At 48.3% G+C, this 7,184-nt stretch overlaps 1 protein-coding gene across 1 annotated transcript in view; it reads left to right on the forward strand.

Annotated features, from left to right (window-relative positions):
- The window catches only part of SOCS7 (suppressor of cytokine signaling 7), a 35,272-nt gene extending 28,722 nt beyond the window's left edge, over positions 1-6,550 (forward strand). Inside the window, exon 10 of the mRNA XM_045526320.1 lies at positions 764-6,550. The gene's annotated coding sequence lies outside the window, so the exon portion shown is untranslated. The remainder of the gene's footprint in view (positions 1-763) is intronic.
- The last annotated feature ends 634 nt before the right edge of the window (positions 6,551-7,184 follow it).

A 7,184-nucleotide genomic window follows, 5' to 3' on the forward strand; every position in this document is an offset into this window, starting at 1 on the left:
GTTCTTTTTTGCTGTGCCAGTAGGATTGTTACCTGTTAGAAATAATAAGCATAATGCTATGTTTGCTGCTGATTTAGACCCTAAGACCCCTTGAAAAGGGGAAGTAACACTTCTCAAGGGAAAGGTCTTTAGGGTATAGAATTTGGCTCTTATGACTTCTTGGTCAGGCTGTTAATTAAGGAGTTCTGAATGGCCTGCTTGGTCTGTGCATGCTGTTACCTGGGGGATTTTGTGCCAGGGTGCTTGGGGTCAGGGTACAGAGTAGTGGCCAGAACAGTACCTGTCTCAGGTCAGAAGGCGGGAGCTACACTAGCCTTTGTGATTCTGTGTCAACCCTCTGCAGTAGCCAGAAGCTACACAAGTGGCTGTTTCCAGCCAGGCTCACGATGGGTTTCTCAGAGGCTCAGTTCCCTTTCTAGTCCCTGGAGCAGGTGGGGCTCAGGGAGAAAGTGGGTGGGCGATTAAGGAATTTGGGAAAGGGAGAATTTAGGCAATTTGGTGGGATATATTTATTAGTTATTTTAGGACCTTGTTTTGGCATCAAAGTCACAGGCTGCTCACTGCACCCCCCCCCCCCCAGCAAAGGCCATTGCTGCATCTCCAGCCAGCTACAGTATGTGTTGGAAACATCTGGCTATCCAGGCCCCACTCTTCTTTTGAGCTGTGTTTCTCTTCCGTTAGCAGCTAGTCTATTCTTTTACTCCGTTTTGGTCTACTGTGTTGAACTATTCTCATTTTCTATTTTTTTTCCTTCTTTAACTAGGCATTTGGTTGCCAAGCTCCAGTTTTGAAGAACCAAATGAAGCTACCATGAAAAGAAGAGAGAGGAAAAACAAGAGGGAACAGGAAGCGTTGGGATTCTCTGTGCAAAGACTTTGGTTCCCCTTCACAGCTCTGGGCTTGGAAGAAGCACACAACCATAATTCTCTGAGTGGGGGCTCCACCGCCCACACCCGCTCCCGTGGTGTCCTGGAACTGGATGAGCTCCTTGGAAAACTGGAAGAAGTCTCAACACTGTTTCTTTTTCAGAACTTTTGTTTTTGATATTTGCATTTCTTGGTATGGAAAACTTACCTCGAAGGCAGCTGGGGTTTGTGCCCATTGGATTGGAAGTGGTGCAAAGAGTGAGCAGGTCCAAAGAAAGGGCAGGAGAGGAGAGGAGAGGAGATAGTCGCTAAGCTGGTGCCAAAGGCAGAGTTAGAGTCTCCACCATGGACCTTGAAGAAGGCAGGAGGAGCCAGAGGATTGCAAAACAGGATTGGAAGTGTCTGGGGGAAGGAGAATCTGCTTCTCATTGGCATGGGTAGCTTCAGTAGGAGCAGGAGAGAAAGGAGAGTGGATGGTCTCGGAGAGAAGATTATTGGACAAAAACTGGCAAATGGCCTTTGCTGGGGCAAGTAGTGACTCCCCACATCCTTTCCTTTTAAGGTTTAGGAAGCTGATTTTGGAATCACCTCTCACGGAAGCTGTATTAGTTTTGTTTTGCTTAATTCCTTAAGTTCTGTGACTTGAAATTAACCCCGTTCTTCCTCCACCCTTAGCCCATTGCCCCTGGTGATAACTGTACATTTCACTGTGGTCATGGTGACATCATTCCTGTTGCTTCTGACAGCTGTCAGGGCAATAGTATTTCTCATCACCTGAGCAGTCCGGAGCCAGTCACAGGCTGCTGAGGTTAATGGAGCGTGCTTCTAGATTCTTAATGGCAAATGTACCCACAACTTAGGAGTCAGTGTTACTTCCATGTGTCTGTCAGCTAGTGAGAGGGAAAGTGGAGGAAGGTGAGAAACAAAACTCTGGTAGGTTGTGCTCTTCCTAGAGAAAGCTCTCTAGCAACTCAGCCCTAGTGGGATTTCCTTAGATCAGAGGAGGAGAGCCTCACATCTCATGTTTTCAGGTGTATCGTTGTTGTCCTACTTCTGGGATGGGAGGTGGCAAGGGCTCCTTTATTTTCCCATGTTCAGTCTAGCAAGCCAGACATTTCCTGCATCAGATCTGTTGGCCGTCCATTCACTGGGATGTCTGTTAGATGCTGACTTGAGAGTCGTCTTGCAGGTAGATGAGGAGGGGGAGAAAAACTCCGATGGTCTTTGTTTCTGCAGCTGGCTGTTGCCACATCACACAGTGCTATGACTGTGCTTTCCTTTAGTGTTACTCTGGGGACAGGTTTGCTATTGAAATGTGACAATTGAGCTGTGGGGTCTTTATTACTCTTGCAGTAAGTTTCTGTGAGACTGCCTCATTTGGGTTCCCCATACTTGTATCTGCCTCATCTTGCGAGATAAATAATGTCAGGTTTGTGGTTTCCTGATGGTTTGGGTGAGGCCCCAGTGTCTTGGTAATTTGTAGAACTGCCTCACCTGGAAGCTTTGGCCTTCTGCCTTATGTCCTACATGGAGGGACCAGTCTTCCTCCTAGTAGCTGAACAGGGAGGAAACTTGCATCATTACCGGTAAAGAGGTGGCCTGTAAGATGAGCTTTGCAGCATAAACACAGCCCATCTCTGATTTGTCATGTGGTACCTCTTCTCTCCTTGGCTTCCATGACAATATTATCAACTGAGTAAGATTGTGATCCCAGAATTGGCTTATCCTGTGAGTCTTGCCTCTTGAGAGTGCATGTAACTCCATTTTTCAGAAAAATACCACCCCACTGTAGAGCCTGAAGTCTAGAATCCATTGAGATCCTCAAGGGGCTGATATGCAACCTGGGATCTTTTTTATTTGTCCCATTTCAGCCACCCATAATTTTAAAATTACTTTTTGGTGTGTGTTTGCCTGGCTCTGGACTAGATACTGTGGAAAACCTAAGAGGTAGAAGACATCTGTGGCCTAAAGGGAGCTTTTAGGTACCTGCCACACACGAAGCAGTTGGAGAGTGACTCATTGTGGCAGAAAATCAAGGACTGTCTTTACAGATGCTTAGAATGGGTAAGATCGGGGTGGACCAGATGGTCTGGGAAAGCTCCGTGTCCATGAGGCTTTGGGTTGTAGGTGAGGGCAGGACAGTGCGATGGGAAACACATGAACAGAAAGCAAGGAAGCAGAAATCTGCATGGCATGGCCTGAAGAGTACAGTCTTCTTAGAGCAACGTTGTTAAAGAATCCTTTTCCAGTGCAGTGGTCTACACTGAAACTTTAGTCATCAGACTGGTCTGGATGGTGAGGTGGAGCCCAAAGCTGGAAGTCATCAGGGCTCCTGCCCATCGCCAGGGGCCTCATATTGTCAGCTCAGGCTGTGTGAGGGAGGCAGAGCCCCTGCACCCCTGCAGAACTGGGCTTTCTGCTGGAGAACTCGTACACTCAGGTGCAAAACCAAACCAGCTGAGGAGGCATGACCCAACCTCACCACCCACCTTTCTCCTCTGGGGAGGGTAGTGTTCAACTGTCTGTGATCTGTCTGTGCTGAAGTCACAGCTGAAGTTCCTTAGTACAGTGGGCCGCAAAACAGAGTAGCACAAGAGGAGACAAACTGTCAGGCATGGGTGTTTGGTGCCTGTGTGGATGGCCTTGCTTAGAACAAGTTAGGTGAAGGGGAGATGTGGGCCCATTGTCCGTCCAGGTGCAGCCTGGTTGGAGAGGGAGCAGGAGCAGCAGGGCCAGTAGTCAGCACTTGCCCTTCCCCTCCCCTGGCCGAGCCCACCCCTCATTTGCCAGTGCTGTGCAGCGCTAATTGAAATGCAGTCTACAGAGGGAATGCATTCCTTTCTCGTCATTGTATTTTAAAGTCACAAACTGGAAAAGGCTCTCACTTCTAGGGACCCACTGTTGATTTCTAGGTTGTGGGTGGGTGATATCAGTAGCCCCAGGCCCTGCATGTGTAGCCATCACTTGTTTATGACTGATCTACTGTAACCTTCCTCAGGTCGGGTGTGAACCAATGTGAGCTAGTGACAACTACTGCTACAACTTGCTGTTACTTGAAATGCATGTGCTGTGTTGGGAGCACAGGAGTAGGAGGGCAGGGGCTTTGGTGTGGGAGACTGGATAAGTGGGTGACAGCTGACTCTTAAAGGAGTTTGGGACCATTGGTGATGACCTGGGCCTGGTCGTCTGCCTGTGGCCAGATAAAGTGAGTGTGACACCCTGGAACAGGAGCTGTGCAGGCACGTGGAAGAGAGGCTTGGCCCAGGGGAGCTCGCCTCCACAGCTCCTGCCGCTTCCTGCTTCTCACTGGGGCTGATCACGTAAGCCCCTTCTTGAGGTTGGGAATGATGAGGAGATAGCTGCAAATGTCCCTGTCACACATCCAGGGAGAACTGGGGAGCAGGGGGTGGTTAGAGTTCCCAGACCCAGGGTGAGAGACCAGGGTAGAGCCAGAAGTGCCCTGGGGTGCTGGCCTTGTCAGCCCTCAGCCCTGGGCCCCCAGAAGAGCATGGCTTGCTCAAAGCCCTCTGGTCCCAGCAGAAAGTGGAGAGAGGGAGAGATGTTTTCCTTAGGTTAGATCCTCCCCTTCCCTGCTGCCACTGCCTTAGCTGTGGAGCCCTGAAGTTAGCAGCTGAGGCCTTGGGATGTAGCTCTGTGGCTGCTGGAAGGAGATCTGAAAGTCTGTGTGCATGTGCACGCATGTGCGTGTGTGTGCGTGTGCGTGTGTATGTCTTGGTTTGCAGAAGTCTTGCTACCAGTTGGGATGTTGAGAGCATCTCCACGGGGGGGAGACCCTGCATTTGTTTTCCACTTTTAAGAGAATGACATGCCCCCTGTCAGCAAGGGAGGAGCTTTTGAGTTAGACATTTTCCCTATGGGAATCCTCTTGGTTTGGTTTGTGGGAAAGGGGGGAACGGATAAGTGATTTTTATCTCTAATTGTCAACACAGCTGTTCTTACACTGAATTTGTGCTATTGCATACATGTAGCCATCTTTCTTTTCACTGCAGCAGTGTTTATCAGTAGTTCAAAATGATTTATTTGCTCCTGGGGAGTAAAACTTTTTTTATTAAAAAAGAAAAAGAAAAAAAAAAAAAGAAAGCGTGCCCCCACCTACACTATGATAGCTATAGGATATTGGGCCACAAAGGTCAAGTCTGCAAGTCCCTGTGATATATCCTGTTTTGACATAGGAGCCTCCATGCTCAGCACAAACGGCAGGAGGCCTTGAGAAAATGGAGAGTGACGTCTTGGGAGCAGTGAGATGGGGGTCGGGTCAGAGTCGGGCACTGGGACTCAGGTACTGCAGTTAGAAAAATAGAGTGATGTGTTGTATTGAAAATACTGATTCTCTAATCTGCCAGAAAAACACCTTTCCTTACATGCAGATTTCATGTTGTCTTTGTCCTTTTCATTGCTTCTTGACCTTCCTAGTAGGTGTCACCCAGTTTCTTCCTGTGTCCCTTCCTGTCCTCTCTACACCTTCTCCCATCCCTTCCTGCTCCCATCTACCTCCCAGGAATCCAGTCCTGCATGCTGAGTTTGTGACATGCCTTCATTCCCATTTCATCTTTAGAGGGTTTAGAGGGTACTTGGAACCGCTCCCTTTCCCTTGCCTATCCCCTCTTCTGCAATGCCAGGAGGCATCGAGGGGCAGGCAGAAAGCAGCCAGCCGTGGTGGGAAGACATGATGCGTGTTTGGTTGCAGCTGGACTGCGATCGTAGTTGCTCCTGGAGATAGAGCGTAAGGAAGGCTTAGGACACTCTTGCTCAGAATCCGGGATAATCACAAACCACAGAGCCCCTCTCAGAGCTGCGTCCTTAGCTGCCTAGCCGGCTCAGGGAGCGGGAAGGCTGGTCTGAATACTCCACCTCCGGTGCTCCCTTGGACAGGGACCTGCCCCTCACTCTTGGGCCCAGAACCTTGTCCAGGGGACAAGCAGGGTCCAGGCACCACTCTGGGTAAACTGGTTGTTGGAATGCCCACACTGGTGCTGCCCATGGCACAACCACTGCTGTACATTTTTGGTTGTTTTTTAAGAAACTTGAGGGGTATCATTCTGGGCTCGGGGTGGTTGCCAGTTCTTCATCAGAAGGAGAGCCACACCCCACTGCAGCCACTTCTGTCCACTTTAGCCCCCCTGCCCTCCTCCAAGCCAAAGCGTGGCCTGGCTTTTGTCTTCCCATTCAGTTGTCCCCCTTTACTCTCCCTTTTTGTGCTTAATTTATTAAAATAGTTGCTGTATAATTTATTTTCATAAACTATAAAAATTACTAAATGGTTAAAATAGACTTGCAGGCCAATCTTAAATGGGGTGGGAGGGTCTGAGGGTGGGATGGGAAAGATGTTTTGATATAAACAAAACAAATGCACTTTGGGTGTGTTTTGGTATTTTTCTGGGGATGGAAGGGGTGGGCGTTGGGATGTCCCTGTAGATTAGTTCCAGAATGGGGTGTCTGTATATACTGTATTAATAGGCATGTTTGACTCTTGTAAAGGGACATTAGTAGCTGCTGCAGGTCCTGTTTGGAAACCCCACGTGCAATTCCCAGTTTTTTGTAAGTGTCAGTGCGGGAGACATTTGACTCTTGTGTTTGTATCTCCTTTTTATGATTGCTGTACCGACCCATGTCTTTTTGGGGAGGGGTGAAAAGAGATTTGAAATAAAAATGTTTAGAAATTATTTCATGTTACTGGGGTTTGTGTTTTTCAGTCCCTCTCCCATCTCGTATGACTCCTCACCTGCCCCGTAGGGATCCGGGGGAATGGCGAATCGCTGTGGTGTCAGCCAGTCAGAGCACACCAGGCACTGGTCTTGTCAGAATTAGGCATGTTGGAGCATTCCTGAGGCTGGGGGCCATTGCTCAAAGCTGCTCCTTCCCCAGGAAGTGCGGGAGAATTCCAGAGGGCTTTCTGGGGCCAAGTGCCTGTGACCTTTTTGCCTGGCCTCAAGGTTTTTTCATAAGTTTAATGTGCATCCCTCCTGTTGTCTTTCTAGCCCATTCCTTCTTGAGCTGTGCTCTTTGGAGAAGGACCAGACATGTTTCTCTGATAGACAACTGTGTGTACAGGCATACCGTGGAGATACTGTGGGTTCGGTTCCAGACCATTGAAATGAAACAAGTATTGCAATACGAGTCACAAATTTTTTGTTTTCCCAGTGCATATAAAAATTATATTTACACTATCCTTTAGTCTATAAGCGTGCAATAGCATTATGTCTAAAAAACGTAATACACTGCATGTATCTTAATTTTAAAATATTTTATTACTAGAAAAATGCTAACAATCATCTGAGCCTTCAGCAAGTCATCATC

This window comes from Lemur catta, chromosome 15, assembly GCF_020740605.2.
Source record: "Lemur catta isolate mLemCat1 chromosome 15, mLemCat1.pri, whole genome shotgun sequence".
In the NCBI taxonomy this organism is placed as follows: domain Eukaryota; kingdom Metazoa; phylum Chordata; class Mammalia; order Primates; family Lemuridae; genus Lemur; species Lemur catta.